The following is an 18,727-nucleotide window of genomic DNA, read 5'->3' as shown; positions in this document are numbered from 1 at the left end:
TTCTCCAGATCCAGTCTTTTGTATGCCATGTTTGAGTCATCAATGTCCACATCAGTTGGTGGACAGTCCATTACCCATAAGTTGAATAATGGTTCCTGCTCTTCATCAATTCCTCTCCTCTGTAATAGAACCCGATCTCTTTGGGCTCTTCTCCGTATTTCGGATTTTGCTGCAGAATGCATTGTGATTACCTCACCCTTGGGAGTCTGTAAGGTAATGATTTACTACAAGGGGTGACAATGGGATATAGAAGGTGGTGATGTCATCAAATCATCTATGACATCAGATATTTCAATTGTGATGACCAGAGCTAAGGTTCCATGCCATGGGTTACCATGACAGACCATGGGGTCATAGTATTGGTGTTCTAGAATGTTCATTACATGTGTTACTATGGTGTGCAGATGGAGATATGATAGATAGATACCTTTATAGATACATTATGGGCCACAATTATCATGGCTTGTATGCCAGAAAACAGACAAAGAAGCCATAATTTAGTTGCCATTCCAAGTGCAGAGCCTGAAATTGTGACTTCTCCACCAAATTTGCCGGTTGGCCAGAGAGGTGACACGCCATGCAGTGGGCCGGCGTGGGGTGTCCCATGCCTGCCAATGGCCTATATCCTGCGGTCATTCAGGTGCAGGTTATAGTGCATTTCCACACCAGATAAGACCTGGCATAGAAGAGCCCCGGTGGCGGTGGAGCATTGTTGCGATGCTTGTTCTGCCGGCCCCGGGATTCATCAGGAGACCGGAGTATCCGATGCATGCCAGGGGCGTGGCTGCATCCTGGCGCAAATAAGTGGCAGCGTATGATAAGTCAGCCCCTGTGCCCCTATATGTGTTTTAAATATATCTTCAAAGGCCAATATTAACTGCTCCTCATATACAGTGCAGTCCCTCATCAATATATATGTATATGTTATACATCACCATCTCTGAGCATTATATACAGAGCCAAATAGTAATTATTAATAGTTATCGCATATACTCAAGTATAAGCCGAGTTTTTCAGCACAATTTTCGTGCTAAAACCCCACTTTGCTTATATTTGGATGTATAAAAACAACATTTGTATACACCTCCGGCATCCTCTTCTCCTTGGCCTCATCTTCTCGACTCAACTCTAACTTCCAAGCAGTGCGGCCAGAGGCACGTCCATGCTCTCTGCCCGCATGGGCGACACATGGCGTGACGTCACCCTTACCATGGGGGGCACTGCTGGACATTTTGTTCCTTAAAGGACACCTGTCACCACCAATTAGTGCCCCCATCCAAACATACCTACTAAATCTACTCCCCAACCCCTTTCTATAGCAGTCCATTTCATAACCCTGGCTTTAATGTAACTTCACTAATTGTCCCTTAAAGGGGTATTCCCATCTGGGCATTTACATTTAATTAAGTTCATTTGCCTTATGTAAACATTTCTTCAACTGGATGTTAATTAAAAAAATGTTCCTGTGTGAAGATAATTTCTCAAAAATGTAGCCATGTTGTCCCTTAGAAACGAGATGGCTTCCTCGGATACGACCACCCCGCACTCTGGCAGCGGTGGCCAGACTTGCGCTATTGAGTCCTGCCGGACCACCAGAATTCAGCGTTCATTACCACAGGACGGCTGTGCGACATGTAGTAACTCCCGGACATTTTATATACAAAAAGATTTTGTTTCTTTGTGCAATCACTCCAGCAGAGGTGGTCGTATCCAAGGAAGCTATCTCGTTTCTAAGGGACAACACGGCTACATTTTTGAGAAATTATCTTCACACAGGAACATTTTTTTTAAAACAACATCGAATTGAAGAAATGTATATATATGGCAGATTAATGAAACTGAATGTGAATGCCCAGACGAGAATACCCCTTTAAGGATTTGACCCACACTTATAGAGCTGGTCAACCGGCCAGGGGTTCTGCTTATTCATTAGGGGGTCATCCAGGCACTCCTCTTTCTTCAGAGGCCGCCATTCCCCTGGGCACCAATTCTCGTGATTGTGCAATAGATGCCGGCTTCGATGACAGGAGACGTCAATGGGGCGGCGCATCTGCAGTAAATCTCCATGAGCGACTAGAGCAGAAAGCAGGCAGCGCTTGCACACTGGATGCCATCATCACCAGCATCTAGTGCACAAGGGCGGCAATTGGAACCCAGGGGAATTGTGGCCAGTGAAGAAATAGGAGTGCCTAGACGGCCCCTTATTGAGTTGATCAGGTGTAGCATTGCTGAGTTGGTCTGGTGTAGCGGGGATGAGTTGGTTGTGTGTAGCAGGGCTGAGTAGGTCGTCTGTAGCATGGCTTATTTGAGCAGGTATAGCAGTGGTGAGATGGTGAGATGGTCAGGTGTAGCATAGCTGAGTTGGTCGGATGTAGCAGGGCTGAGTTGGTCGGATGTAGCAGGGCTGAGTTGGTCGGATGTAGCAGGGCTGAGTTGGTCGGATGTAGCAGGGCTGAGTTGGTCGGATGTAGCAGGGCTGAGTTGGTCAGGTGTAAGCTTCCTTCACATGTTACATTGCATTTACAAATACAATACAAATGTCCAGAGGCAATGGGAAGGCAGCCTCAGGGTGCATTCAAGCCTGGCATCCGGACACATGCATTTTCATGTTACTATGCGTTTTCCAGTCTTTAATGTGTTTTTCCAGCCTCTAAGGTCTGTTCATGCATATTTTACAGTGACACATGTCCAGGCTGCTTCTGCAGTAGCAACCTTGAAAATGCCGCCCTAAACTGGCAAGCAGGGACCCCCGTCCAAGGCTAGATTATTAACTCGTCTCATGGCAGGTGCGCCCCTGCGCATAGGAATGGGACAACTTGTACACCTTTGTGGCAAATCTAAAAGAATACAGTTTTACAATAGAGGTTTTGGAAGAAACGTATCAGTATAATGTCACAGATCTTTATGGCGCAAAACATACGTTTTTATTATATACGTTAATTATACGTTAATTAGCCAGTATATTTGGCACTGCACCCTGCCCGTTCTCCACCCTGATAGTGGCAGCTTTGCTTGTCTGCCTTGGGCATTAAAATGCTTTGTCTCGGCCCTGCTGAAGCCACTAAGTAACACTATTGACCTTTTATAAAAGCATCTCAGGACGTATGCTCTGAGCGCTCCTAGCAGGCGGCAGGTCCTAGGCTGAAGCAGAAGAACGCTGTGTGTGCGCTGGGAGCTCAGTCACTCAGCACAGGCGATGGGCGAGACACAATGACGCTGTGAAAAGGCCAGAGTTCATAGCACACACAGCTTTCTTCTGCTTCAGCCCAGGACCTGCCAACTTCTAGCGGCACTCAATTAGTAGTATGTGACTTTGCAGTTAAAGGAAACCTTCCTCTATGGATCTACTTATTAAGGTCCATCCGGTGGTAGGTGCATCTAATGTATGTAAGGATAACCCTTTTTAGGGCTAATCCTTTTTTCCCCTCAATCTTTTTAAATCTTGAATCAAATGCAAATTTTCTAAAGAGGCTACTGGGGCGTGGAATAGCTGGAGCTGAGGCTATACGGTGTGGCTATTCAATGCCCCAGTAGCTTCTTTGATCCTCCGGAATTCTGCTCATGCGCAGAAAGCAGGTCGACGGCTACACACTCACTCTTGGCTCCGAAGCCGGAGCTTCTGCGCATGCGCAGAATTCCAGCTTTGCAAACGAGTCTGCGCAGCTCTGCGTAGCTGCACGCTGAAGATGTCTGGGTAGGAGGATCAAAGAGGCTACTGGGGCGTGGAGTAGCCGCGTTGTGTAGCCTCAGTTCCGGCTACTCCTTGCCCCAGTAGCCTCCTTAGAAAATGTGCATATTACCCTAATTAAAGATTAAAAAAGATAGAGGGGAGTCAAGTATTAGTCCGAAAAATTAGCCCTTACATACATTAGATGCACCTACTACCGGATCTACCTTAATAGGTAGATCCGTAGTGGTAGGTGTCCTTTAAAAACATTTGGTTAGTGGCCCACTGAGATCTGTTTGCCGTCCTGTGCTGAAACCCTAGCTACGCCACTGGCTCTGTCGAAAGCAGACAAGTGCCTTCCACCATATCTTCCTGTGGTGTTGGTTCAGTGCCCACATCGGGGGAGGCCCTAAAGCTATGCTGGGTCCACCAGGCACCATTGAGGAGTCACCACGAGTTGCTTCTCTTGGGAAGGGATGATAAGGTGTGGTGCACCCAAATGGGAAATAAGTCCAGAGAGTCAGGATCTGCAGTGAACTGTTTCCTTCTTTACTGAGGAAATTCAGGTGCAAAGCAAAACAGCAAATCAAAGGACTGACTTTTTCAATCTCCTCCCTGGCAGAAAAAGGGTTAATGCTGCGGAGAGGCCTGAGCTAGCTGTCCATCTCTTTCTCCAAAGGCTGGTACCCTGGTCACAGTCCAAGGTCTATGGCAGAGTATCCCCATCTCAGCTTCTTCTTCTGGTTGCTCCGGTAGACTGGCAGTCTTCTCTTCTCCTCCAAACTCTGTTCCTAAACTGCAAGACACTATGGACTGGGACTGTTCTCCTTCTATACTTTCTACAAGGAGAGGAGTGGTTACATTTTAGCACAAAAACAATGAGAGAGCATTCTCCCATTGACTTACATTGAGTCCCCATAATATTCTAGGGTTCTAAAGTGTAAACAAGTTTCCAGACACCACCTGTCATTCTAAAGGCCAGGCTCTCGGCTTGTCTGGTAAACACTCTGTTTTACTTCTGCAAAACAACTTCTGCTATAGGTGGAAAATGACCGGCTTCTCTGAGTTTGAGATACATAGACAGAAATGTCTCTCAATGTTCATTAACCCTTTCTACTAGTCTATACAGTAATAGTAAATAGAATGGGGCAGATTTACTTACCCGGTCCTGTCACGATCCCGCGGTGCGTTGTCCGACTAGGATTCGGGTCTGCCGTGATTCACTAAGCTTGTGCGCCCAATATCCTGCATCCGCTGGATTTCACCTTCTTATTCCCGGTGCTTGTAAGTGCGTGTCTTGCGATACAATTCTATATGTTAAATCCTGTGTGTTGTGCAAATTTGCCGGGTTGTGCGACGGCCCGTCCCCCCCATTTCCGATGTGTAAGCCGGCACCGATGCGCCAAAATCCGATCGCTTGCGCCAAAATCCCGGGGCAACTCGGCACAAAACGGAAATGTGTCCGACGGACCCTTAGTAAATGAGCCCCAATGTATTATTAAACTCAACAGCGACTAGTAGGTGGCTCTTTGGCATGTGGACAGGACACAAGTGTTTGTAGCTTTCAAACTGGTCATCAGTGGTCTCTACTGTGGTCAACAAGTTGGAAGCTGTTGGACTTAAGCAATGTCAGATGAATGGTCATCACAGGGGCAGAACAGAATACCAGGTTGCTGTTCTAAGACTTGTAGGGCTTGGCGCTCCTCTACTTTTTTCATTTGGCTCTCCCACCAGTATCTGCTGCAAAAATATTGAGAAGCACATAGTCATTGGACATAGTCATTGGACATGCTTGGGCTGCCCTGCTCATCTCTATAGCAAAGCGATGTATTTGTTAATCTCCATCAGCTCCATAGAGGGGGTTGGATGGTGGTACATCGGATTCCCACCGAATAGAAAGTTGCTACGATGGGACAACCCCTTTAAACTTTTTTTTTTTCAGGCAGTACCCAGGTTATGTACAAGATAGTTTTTTTAGGTTTCCTAAATTTGAAAACAAGAGTTTTATTAGTACAAATTAGTCCTATTTTGGCATAAAAATCACTGACATTGAAAAATTTTCACAAAAAGCCTTCATGGAAATTATATGGTCAGCATCATAGTTACTTTGAGACTTGTGTGATTTGTATCCCCTGAAATAGGATCTATATTCCCTTTATCTTCTAATGGCCTAGTTTTGCAGAAAATTTACTTTTAACATTATGCAAATGAGCCTCATGGGCTCCTGTTTATGTCACTGAAACCCCTTCTGGCTCCGTCAGATATCACTGGCTCTTTGGGTGGGGAGGGGTAGGAGGAGTTGGGCAGTAATGCCATACAGAGGTGTGCATAAATAGCAAAAGACAGGTCCGGAAGGGGCTTCTGTGATGCTGTTATGAGCCCATGAAGCTCATTTGCATCATTTTAAAAGATGATTTTCTCCTAAACCAGGCCATTAGAAGATAAAGGGAGAAATGATCCTGTTTCAGTAGGCACATGCTAGTATGTGTGTGGTGTACAGTGCTGCATCCACATGGTAGATTTTCTTTAAAAGACCACCAGGATGAAGGATTGTAAACCAAGCACACTGACATACTGGTGTGTGCCCCCTCTGGCAGGATCTGCTCTTCTCTTAGCTTCTTATGCCCTGGTTTTTAAGACAAAAAATACTTTAACAATTATGCAAATGCATCTAAGGAGCTCCAGGCACCATTAACAGCTATGGAGAATGGAGCCCCTCAGGCTCCTTTGCATAATTTTAAAAAATTTGTAAAAAAGAAGCTAAAAAAGAGCAGATCCTGCCAGAGGAGACACACACCAGTATGTCAGTGTGCTTGGTTTACAATCCTTCATCCTGGTGGTAGATGTCTTTTAAGGTCTACCCCATAAGCCTACCTCCAGTCCAATTGGTTAAGATTGAGGACGGTGTTTGCCAGGACTGTCTCTGAACACTGTCCCAGCAAATTAAAGCTAATTTCTGTACGTATAAACCATTCACATGGATATTTGTAAGGGATTTAACTTTTTTTTTTACAATTTTTATTAATTTATTTCCAACCCTACTGTCCAGGATAACAATAAATAACTATAAATTCTCAATTCCCAGTATTTCTCATATTATGAAGATGTTCTCGTGTCTTCTAGCCCTTTTCCCAAGTAATCGGTGGTCAGTTACGCCGGCTTAACTGCAAATTACCATTACTCCCATCACTTTCCTCCACTACACAAAAATAAGACTGTCTGGGTTTCCATGGCAACTTTCCATATCGTGAGGCCTCGGCTCTATTCTATCACGTTTGCTGTCTGACCAGTTGTGGCCGGCAATGTCCTCATTTGGACTGATTATGGAACCACCAAGCTGATTGCGCTACGCTGTTTCCATAACTACTACAGAAGTGACTTCTTACTATTGGGAATTTCATTACCTACAACCAGACAAGGTAATTTTGTGCTATAATATGGTCTGCATAGCTATTATTATCATTGTATAAGGGGGGATTGTGTATTCTTACCGCAGTGTCTGATGTACAGTGTTTAGGTCGTAAGCAGTTGTCACCTATGATAACTTCTAGTGGTTGCGAATGGCTATTAAGACCCGTACAGTTGCGTAAGTCCAAGTCCTGTGTTCCAAATTCCATGAAATTCACTCCCGAAGTGTACGGGACTGATGAAAAATAATTCTCAGTTGAGTAGAGTTTGGCCAACAGATATCTAATGGATAGGCCTACCTTGTCCGACACAACAAAGATGTTCCACACTGGGGCACATTTACTTACCCGTCCCGCTGCGTCCGCCGATACGGAATGTTCGACGAGGGTTCGGAGCTGCCGCGATTCACTAAGATCGTGCGCCCGATCTCCTGTATGTGTCGCTTCCCCTGCTGAGGTCCGCCGGAGTTCACCTTCTTTTTCCCGGTGCATATAAGTGCGTGTCTTGCGACACAATTTTGAAAGTTAAATTCCACGGTTTGTCCGAATCAGTTGGATTGTCCGACGGCCATGCCCCCGATTTGTGTCGCATGAAAGCCGGCGCCGAGGTTTGGAGGATCTGCCTGGTGACTTAGAGGCCAAAGGTTAATTTTGGAAACCCATGAGAAACTGCAATGCCTTAAAAACATCACAAATGTGGAAGAACTTCTTCGAACTTCTGAAGTATTCATTTTTCTGCCATAAGGCTTCATTAGTAGATCATTAGTAGTCTGAAAGGAGTTAATGAGCCTCAGAATGTATCTGATCTCAATTTTTAGATCAGTACATGATATGACAAAACATAGGTTTTAAAGGGAACCTGTCACCAGGGACCTCAGACAGATTGTAAAAGCCCATGACACCTGCAGTGCAATAATGTCTCTCTGCCTTTTCAAAGCATTTGTATTTCTATATAATTGTGTGTTATAACTTACTCTTGCACCCTGACCAAAATCCTGGGGTAGTCACAGGGGCTGGACTTTGGTTTGGATGAATTTCAAAAAACAACATGTGACTTGTCTGAGCTGCAGGCTGTCTCCATCTTTGTGCTCCTGTTCAGCTTGTCCCTCCCCCACTGATGTCATCTCACCAGGCTGTGACCTCTGAGAAGAAGCAGAAGGAGGAGCTGTACAGGAGCACAAAAGTGGGGGGCTGAGAGCTGAGGAGTGAGTAACACAGACAAGTCACATGTTGTTTTTTGAAATGCATCCAAACCAAAGTCCAGCCCCTGTGACTACTCCAGGATTTTGTCAGGGTGCAAGGTAAGTTATAACACACAATTATATTGTAATGCAAATGATTATAAAAGGCAGAAAGGCAGATTTACACTCCAGGTGTAATAAGCGTCTGCAACCTGACTTTAGTGAAAAATGAGGTCCCTGGTGAGAGGTTCCCTTTAAGGAAAAATGTCAGTAAGCTTTTCATCAATTAGCCTGGTGAGTCAAGTGCTACGATACTCCATATGTAGGCCTTCTAAAGCGGTGTCTTGGTACGCTTCACATACTGTACATTTAACTCAACAATATGGGAGGACCCCAAGACCCAGGTGCGGTCGTAATCATGCCCAGGCTCTTTAGGAGGCCCAGGTGCTTTAGAAGGCCAAAACCAAGGGGAAGGGTGTCTCTTCCCCATAAGAGCCCAATTATATTATTGGATGCATAAAATGGGTCATAGATTCTCATGGACACAGTTTTGCCCTATGCAAATCACTAGTCACACCACAGATAGAATATTGTGTCAAATTTTGGACACCAATGTATAAGAAGGACATTGTTTAGTGTGACCAAAGTAAAAAGAGGATAAGTGGATGGGTGGATACCGTTTTAAAGACAAGTAATCCGACTTGGGTTATTTATGTTATATATTGATTCATGGAAACTTTTTGACTGCCCGACAAGAAACAAAATGGCCTCGGTCAAGGGGTTCTGTGCCTTTCACTGGATCAACACTGTAAGATTATAGGATGACGTGATTGACTTGAGACTTCATTCACCCGAAACCCATATGATATTATAGTAGGGGGCATAAGCATATTTTACCGGATAGTCACACCTTTCTTGGTGTCTAAGGGGGCCTAAAGTGTCCTCTGCCAAGATAAGATCAATGTTACCGATACATGATGATACATACAGAGAAAAAATTACAGGCAGTCCCTGGGTTATGTACAAGATAATTGCTGTAGGTTTGTTCTTAAGTTGAATTTGTATGTAAGTCAAGACTATGGGGGTCATTTACTAAGGGCCCGAATCGCGTTTTCCCGACGTGTTACCCGAATATTTCCGATTTGCGCCGATTGTACCTGAATTGCCCCGGGATTGTGTCGCACGCGATCGGATTGTGGCGCATCGGCGCCGGCATGCGCGCGACGGAAATCGGGGGGCGTGGCCGAACGAAAACCCGACGTATTCGGAAAAACCGCCGCATTTAAAAACCGAAAAAGTGTCGCTTGGGGACCGCTTACCTTCACCTGGTCCGAGGTGGTGCATTCCGGCGCGTGGAGATGATTTTCAGCGCAGCAGCGCCACCTGGTGGACGGTGGAGGAACTGCCTTCATGAATCCCGGCCGGACCCGAATCCAGAGCAGAGAACGCGCCGCTGGATCGCGAATGGGCCGGGTAAGTAAATTTGCCCCTATATATATTTTATAAATGTAACCCCTCCCAAAAATTTTTTTCATCTCTGTGACAATTGGATTTTACACCTTTTGGGTTGTCATAAGAACCAGGCTCAACAATAAATCTAAGTTACAGACACCTTTGATAACTCTTAGAGCTGATCATTGTAGCCTGGGACTAAAGTACAGTAAAGTACCAACATCGAGAGGTCCGTTTGTAACTAGGGGGTTGTATGTAAGTTGGGTGTTCTTAAGTAGGGGACCGCGTGTACATGAAAATTGGATTTGACAATGTACAATGTAAAATATTGCTGCCAGCTAGTGATGTGTTGTCGGAAAGTTAAGACTACGAGGGCCATGTCGTATACCTCCAGGGCATTGCAGTAGAAGAAATTGACGTGAGCACAAGTGACCTTGCAATCAACTTGTCCAATTGTCTCACAATCTTTGGAATGTGTCACTCAGAAGAGCCCCTATCCCTGATACTGTAAAATTACCCTTGCCCTCACCTATGCCACCCACATCAATCATTGACTGATCACTAGCACCCTAATAGGCATCACATTAAAGACTTGTAACCCTATCTCTATGGAGCAGGATATAGGCAAATATTCACTCGCAAATGAGCTTTGTAACACCGGCAAAGCTAATTAGATAACATGTCCCTTACAGTATGAAGTATTTATATATCAGGACGAGGGAACTAAAACTTACTAATATAAGACTTCCTGTATGCAAAGTGGTGTAGTAACAGAAAACACCCAAGAATTCTCAGCACTCATCTGGAATGGTATGTATCTCGGCCAATCCCATTCTACACATTCACGCTCATATATATGTATGTATATATATATATATATATACAGGCGGTCCCCTACTTAAGGACACCCAACTTACAGATGACCCCTAGTTACAGCCTGACCCCTCTGCTCACTGTGACCTCTGGTGACCTCTCTGGATGTTACTATGGTCCCAGACTGCAATGATCAGCTGTATAGTGTCTGTAATGAAGCTTTATACATAATCCTTGGTCCCATTACAGCAAAAAATTTTGAAACTTTAATTGTCGCTGGGGCAAAAAAAAAAAATTGTCTCGACTTAATTCAACTTAAGAACAAACCTACATACCCTATCTTGTATTTAACCCTGGGACTGCCTGTGTATATGGTGATAAATGTATAATTTCCGGGGACCAGACCAGTGGTACCCTCACCAATCATGAGAATGGGGAACCCTAATGTCGTCCTTCATAACCTGCTGCTTGCACCCTTTTAAAGAAATCAGAAATATAGAGGATGGGGCAGATTTACTTACTGTCGCAATCCAGTGGTGCGTTCTCCGTCGGGTCTTCCGGTGATTCAGTAAGGTAGTGCGCCCGATGTCCACCAGGTGCCGCTGCTGCGCTAAAGTCCACCGGAGTGTGTCGGAGTTCACCATCCTATCCTGGGTGCAGGTAAGCGCGTGTCAAGCGACACATTTTTAAAAAAAAAAATACTGCGGTTTTTCCAAATCCGTTGGGTTTTCCAACGGCCACGCCCCCGATTTCCGTTGCATGCATGCCGGCGCCGATGCACCACAATCCGATCGCGTGCGCCAAAAACCTGGGGCAATTCGGTGCAAACCGGTGAGCGGGTCCTTAGTAAATGACCCCCGATATTTTTTAAACAGATACTTACCTTGTCCAGTACTGGATATCTGTTCCATTTTGTTTGCAATAGGGAACCTATGTCCCGACTTGTTTAGTGGTGCTAATGTGTGCACGCTAAATCAACATCCAGTCTTCATTCGATCCATGTAGCCAAGTAGAGTGATCAATTATTTCTGTTTTTTTGGTGATCTCTTGATTCTTCCAGGTATACGTGATGTATTCCACAGATTTCGCAGTACGCTCAGGAAAGAAAAATTAAAGGGGTATTCCGGGAATGTGAGGTCTAATACAAAAACCCATAATGCTATAAATAAATGAATACAACAAAACTCAATGGGGCAGATTTACTTACCCGGTCCATTTCTCTGCGGTGGATTCGGGTCTTCTGGCGATTCACTAAGGCAGTTCCTCCGAGGTCCAGCGGAGTGCACGATCCTATACTTGGTGAAGGTAAGCGCGTGCCCCGCGACACTTTTTTAAAAAAATGCGGCGGTTTTTCCGAATCCGTCGGGTTTTCATTCGGCCACGCCCCCGATTTCCGTCGTGTGCGCCGATGCGCCACAATCCGATCGCATGCGCCAAAATCCCGGGGCAATACAGGGAAAATCGGCACAAAACAGAAAAATTTGCCTAACCCGCCGGTAAAACGACCAATGTCATTAATCATAAAATGGAGCTTAAGTAGTTTGCCTTTATGATTACCGTTTATGAGCTTTGTAAAGTAGGCAGAGTTATCTCCAAGATGGTCACCACAACTACAACTCCCATGATCCTTCAGTTATCAGTCACAGATCCTCCCTCTTATGCTCTGCTCCCAGTGATGATGTAACAGACTGTCCTGCTCTGTTACCATAGTAATGATATGTAATTGCCATCAGTGCACATTACATCACTGAGATGATGTCTCCCCACAACACCAAAACTGGATGCACTGCAACCAACTGACCACAGCTAAATTAGTAATGATCACATGACCTGCCTAGGCAGGTGCAGGAAATGTGATGTGGACATGTGACCAGCGGCCATCTTCTGTCCTGTGTCTCCTCCACAAGGGCAAAATCAATGGACTGGTTAAAGAGCAAGAAGCATTTTAATTCTTCATTACATTGTATGTCCACAGCAATTTTCTGCTAAGGGGAACAAAACTTTAAATGACAACTAATTACATATTTGCTTATATTTTAAGGACCCAATTGAATATGCATTACGCTTATTGCTGCAATATCCCTTTAAGAATAGAGCTGTTCTACACAAGCGCCAAACTATGGATTCAGGATTTGGATGAACAGGTGGTTGGAGAAAGGCAGCAATGAGCAGAATAAATTTAGGAGGGAGGGTGTGTTTGTCCCAGCAGTAAAGCCCACTGTGCGCCTAGCCCCTTAAATTGTATAACCAATAAAATTAAGTTTGTATAAGCCTCAATAAGTAAATTATATGATTTGATTGGTAGAAGCCTTGTTGAATATATTTCGAAAGATTGGTTTGAACCAATGTTGTTCCAATTGTCCTGGAAATTGGTGCCACCACCTCGAGTCACATATTTTCCATAAAAAGCTCATATGTAATTTTACATTCACCCAGTACCTCTCCCTTAGCTTTGGAATGAGTGACAGTAACCGTAACAGTAGACCGATCCTTTTACGACTTTGACTCATAAGTTCAAAAAGTTGATGAGAATTTATGATTTTTTAGCACAGAGATCGGAGTACGCGGCCTCGCTAGATTGTTTGTCAAGTAGCGTCAACCAACTCTTCTATATGTCTTCGGTCACGACTCCTTCGAGGGCTTCCATTCTATAAAAGAGAAGTAATAAAGGAAACCTGTGATGTGTAACCAAGTCCAAAAGGTTCCATTGACTTTAATGGCATGTGTTAGACTTCCATTTTGATGTTGTCTTGACAGATGGAAAAGTCTGCACTCAGCATGAGTTCTGATGAAGCCTCAGATTGAGATGTGAACTTATCCTTAGAAATATAATACAGTTATGATGTCTACAGTCAACAGGTTGACATTGATCAAAGCAAGTAATGCTTTACCCGAGGCCCTTACATCGTGTCCTACCAGTTCAACCTAAAGGATCGTTATTTATCTATCCTACAAATATCATATCTTTTTTTAACAAAAAAATAAAATTAGGGTTAAAATAACTCAATGGGGCAGATTTACTTACCCGGTCCGTTTGCGATCCAGCGGCACGTTCTCTGCGGTGGATTCGGGTCCGGCTGGGATTCATCAAGGCAGTTCCTCCGACGTCCACCAGGTGGCGCTGCTGCGCTGAAGTTCCCTGAAATGCACCGAAGTTCACGATCCTATCCTGGATGAAGGTGAGTGCAAGCTCCGCGACACAATTTCCTTTCTTAAATGCGGTGGTTTTTCCGAATCCGTTTGCGTTTTCGTTCGGCCACGCCCCCCGATTTCCATCGCGTGCATGCCGGTGCCGATGCGTCACAATCCAATCGCGTGCGCCAAAATCCCGGGGCAATTCAGGTACAATCGGCTCAAATCGGAAATATTCGGGTAACACGTCGATAAAATGTGAATCGAGCCCTTAGTAAATGACCCCCAATAACTTTTGTTGATTTTTGAAATATTAGTAGTAGAGATGAGTGGACCCAAACTTTAAAGTTTTCTACAAGTGGATGGCACTCCAACATTGTAAACGCTTACCTCGTGCTCGTGGATCCTCAAATGATATGTAGAAAAAGATTAGTCCAGGCACCTCAAGAAGATTTCGATTTGATGATATTGGTGATCGCAGTCTCGTTCGCGGGGTAAGTCACTAAGAAACAAGAGCCTGATACCCGATGATCCAGCAGTTATTCATACATCACCGGAAATGAAGACAAGTTTGAACTATATAGTGTCAGAGATTTTTTATATATTTAGCTGTTGAAAAAAGCTCAGGTGACCCAAAACGCGTCTGGAATATGGGATGCTAATATGTTATTGTTATAATACAAATTTAGACCTAAACTTTAAGTTTGGGCCCGGGGTTTGGGTCACTTCCACAACCTAGATGTATATTGGCTGCATAGCCACCAATCGGGCAAATTGACACCCCTAGCTACTCGCCATGACTGTGATTGGTCAAGGGAATACCCTGTGAAATCCCCATAGAGGTGAATGGAAACCAGGAATGGAGTACACATGGGAGCTTCATTCCATTCGGAGTCTGATTCTGTCCAATGAGTATTGCTAGTCTCCAATTTATTGACGAAGTTTATTCACAACTCTCTAAAAGTAATCTGTAACATTAGAAAACAAAGAGATTCTACAAGATTATTTAATTGGGAATTTCAGTATTTACCTATTTAGATATGTTCGAAAAGTTGACAGGGTCCTAGTTCTCATGGTCCCCCATTGAATATTTCTTGCACTATGTATCTAATTTTCATTGGTCATTGGCCCATTGCTCTTACTTGGGCATGCTTCTCTCAGACTACTCTATGAGCACTTTGACATCTCACATATCCTCCATTTAGGAGCCGGGGGACTGGTTCAGACTCCAAAGCACAGTGTATATAGAGTAGTCTGAGAAGATGGTGGCCATTACCCTGTAATTGTGGTTTCTCTTTTGGAGCAGACATTGCGGCATCTAAGTCTATGTCATTTTTATGGTGACCCCCATGTTACAGTGAAACAATTGTTGCTTCACAGATTTTTAGTAAATGAGAGTGATGAGAGAAAAGTACTAGTCATACACAATGGAAAAGTCCTACCGGATTACCAAAGGTCCATTAACAATTTTGTATGAGTCAATCACAGCTGTCACCATGTAATGTGGCCTTTGGATAAGGGAGTGTGAGAAAAGTTAATGGCAGAAGAATGTAGCATTACTGGTCCTACAGCGTGATGAGAGACTACAGACCTTAGGTATTTTGACCAAGGGCTATGGTACTAGCATTATGTATTTTGGAAGTAGTATAAGTATAAGAAGCCTTTGTGTACACCGCCCAATGGTTACGTGACTAACTCCTATCTTCACGTGATGAGAGAGAACTGTGAACTGTCCACTTTCTTTGTAGCGCTGGCTAGTGTTTCTACATTTTTGTGGAATTACTGGCAGAATAACATTCATAAAGTTTTTTTTTCAAGTCTTATCCCTTCGTTGTATTTCAAAAAGTTATATTCAGTGCAAGCTGAGGCAACTAACTTCTGGCTTCATCTGAGGCATGATGGAGCAGATGAAGCCGCAAGAGGTGAAACCTAGGTCTGGGTGTTTGGCATCTGGAAGACATGTGTTTTTTCATTTGCACGCTCTTTGTGAGTAGATAAATACACTGTTTCTGCTCTTTTCTCAAAAGATTTGCACTGTCTTTGTCCGATTATTAATAGGATCCACTGTGGGAGTTCGGATATGGAAGTGAATCGGCCTCAGCGGTGGTACCACCAATATGATATCAGAATTTGTGTGTCGGACTATCAAGTGCAAATTCCGGCAGGGCCGATGCCAGCACAGGCCATGCCCGGGCAAATGCTAGGGCCCAAGGCTGCTGGGGGGGCCCACATAAGGCTGTACATAAGGAAGGGGGTAAGGAGACTTTTTTTTTTAAAATAACCATGAGGGGGCTGTTTGGGATGATAAACTATGGAATATTTGAGGGAACAGGAGACTGTTTTAGGTTATGAATTTTTAATGCCGCCATGTGATTTCACTTCAAAGGAGCCCACTGAGGCTCTGTTACCCAGGGACCTACTGAGGCTCTGTCACCCAGGTGCCTACTGAGGCTCTGTCACCCAGGTGCCTACTGAGGCTCTGTCACCCAGGGGCCTACTGAGGCTCTGTCACCCAGGGACCTACTGAGGTTCTGTCACCCAGGCGCCTACTGAGGCTCTGTCATCCAGGGGTCTACTGAGGTTCTGTCATCCAGGGGTCTACTGAGGCTCTGTCACCCAGGGGCCTACTGAGGCTCTGTCACCCAGGGGCCTACTGAGGCTCTGTTACCCAGGGACCTACTGAGGCTCTGTCACCCAGGTGCCTACTGAGGCTCTGTCATCCAGGGGCCTACTGAGGATCTGTCATCCAGGGGTCTACTGAGGTTCTGTCGTCCACGGGCCTACTGAGGCTCTGTCATCCAGGGGCCTACTGAGGCTCTGTCGTCCACGGGCCTACTGAGGCTCTGTCGTCCAGGGGTCTACTGAGGCTCTGTCGTCCAGGGGTCTACTGAGGCTCTGTCATCCAGGGGTCTACTGAGGTTCTGTTGTCCACGGGCCTACTGAGGCTCTGTCATCCAGGGGTCTACTGAGGCTCTGTCGTCCACGGGCCTACTGAGGCTCTGTCGTCCAGGGGTCTACTGAGGCTCTATCGTCCAGGGATCTACTGAGGCTCTGTTGTCCGAAGGCTTACTGAGGCTCTGTCGTCCAGGGGCCTGCTGAAACCTGGAGCCAACTCTGGAATACTATTCCAGTGCAAATACGATCTTTTGGAGTACAAGCCTATTTTTCTAATGAAAAAAACAGGAGTGGTGAAATTGACTACATTAAGTCTGAATTGCTTGGAGATTGCTTGTAGGAGTGAGTACAAACATATTTTAGTCCTCTCTAGGCCATGTGCCCAATTTATGTTAAGGTACTGGCTACACCGGGGCAAAGGGCATCAAGACTGGCATGAGAAATGTCTTTCATGATACATGCCACCCAATTACTTTTGTGGTATAGGTTTCTCTTTTTTAGAGAGCCAAGCAGGACTAGAGTCTTTTTTGATGTTCAACTCTAGACATAACACGTAGAAACAGTAGTGACCGCACACCATGTAGGGGTGGTGCTCAATGTAGGATTCTCAGTCCTTCCATAATCCACATAGAAAACATGGCACACACCAAACTGGATTTCTTTGATTTTTCTTTTATTCTTTTATTTTTAGTGAATATTTCACACAGTGGAGCCTTCACCGTAAAAAATGAACATAGATTATGTATTACTATACAGATCAGAAGTAATTTACGACGTTTCGGTCATCTCGACCTTTGAGGTGAGGCCACCTTTCTCCTACCTACTACTGCAGACATTGCCAGATCATACTTGACAAAGGTCGAGATGGGGCAATAATATTCCTACAGCCCTTTGCTCTTGGCCGTTTTAATCTGCACCTGATATTGACATAAAGGGTCAATAGGGAGCATGAAAGGACTATAAAATATGTAGTCTAGGAAATTTTTGGTTAGAAGTTTCCAAATGTCAACGCCCTTACTTTAAAACATCATTTCCACTCCTGAATTCTTCTTTTCAAATACCGTATTTTTTGGACTATAAGACGCACATTTTTTTCCCAGAAGATGGGGAAAAAACTGTGGTGCGTCTTATAGTCCGAATGTACAGAGTGCCGGTGTCTCAGCCCTCCACTGCAGGAGAGGACGGAGGACGGCACATGGCAGTAAGCGCAGGGGCAGTGCTGAGCTCGGCTCCACACACAGCTGCTGCCTCTTAGTTTCTATGAGCAGCGGAGCTCATGCAGGGCACACAGACTGTGACACCACTTCCAGGTTATCAGATGAAGGGAAGCACACGGAGCACTCACTGTGACTGATGCCGGACAGGTCACTGTCTTCTACCAGAGTCCCAGCTGCTCCTGCTGTAGGGGCATCAAATACCACTAAAGAGGGGACAGGACCTGTGACCAGTACTGGAGTCTCTGCTCCTGTGCCTGCTGTGCTGTGCTCACAGGTGTGTGAAACTGAACAATTCCCAAACAGTGCTTGTACAAAATCACAGGAGCTTACAGTCTATGTCACCCCCTGTGTCCCCTCCTACTCATAGATTGTAAGCTCTTGTGTTCATTGTACAAGCATTGTCACCTCCTGTGTCTCCTCCTCCTCATAGATTGTAAGCTCTTGTTACCATTGTACAAGCGCTGTCATCTCCTGTGTCCCCTCCTCATAGAGTGTAAGCTCCTGTGACTATTGAACAAGCATTGTCACCTCCTGTGTCTCCTCCTCCTCATAGATTGTAAGCTCTTGTTACCATTGTACAAGCGCTGTCATCTCCTGTGTCCTCCTCCTCATAGATTGTAAGCTCTTGTGACCATTGTACAAGCGCTGTCATCTCCTGTGTCCCCTCCTCATAGATTGTAAGCTCCTGTGACTATTGAACAAGCATTGTCACCTCCTGTGTCTCCTCCTCCTCATAGATTGTAAGCTCTTGTGACCATTGTACAAGCATTGTCACCGCCAGTGCCCTCTCCTTCTCATAGATTGCAAGCTCTTGGGACCATTGTACAAGCATTGTCACCGCCAGTGCCCCTCCTCCTCATAGATTGTAAGCTCTTGTGACCATTGTCACATATACAGCCCTGGCAACTCTTGAGACCCCCTGACTACGTGCCAGCATAAATCTATCTAAAGAGCCATAATTCC

The sequence above is a fragment of the Engystomops pustulosus genome, chromosome 7 (genome assembly GCF_040894005.1).
Source record: "Engystomops pustulosus chromosome 7, aEngPut4.maternal, whole genome shotgun sequence".
Lineage (NCBI taxonomy): Eukaryota > Metazoa > Chordata > Amphibia > Anura > Leptodactylidae > Engystomops > Engystomops pustulosus.
Note: the sequence above shows the minus strand (reverse complement) of the source record.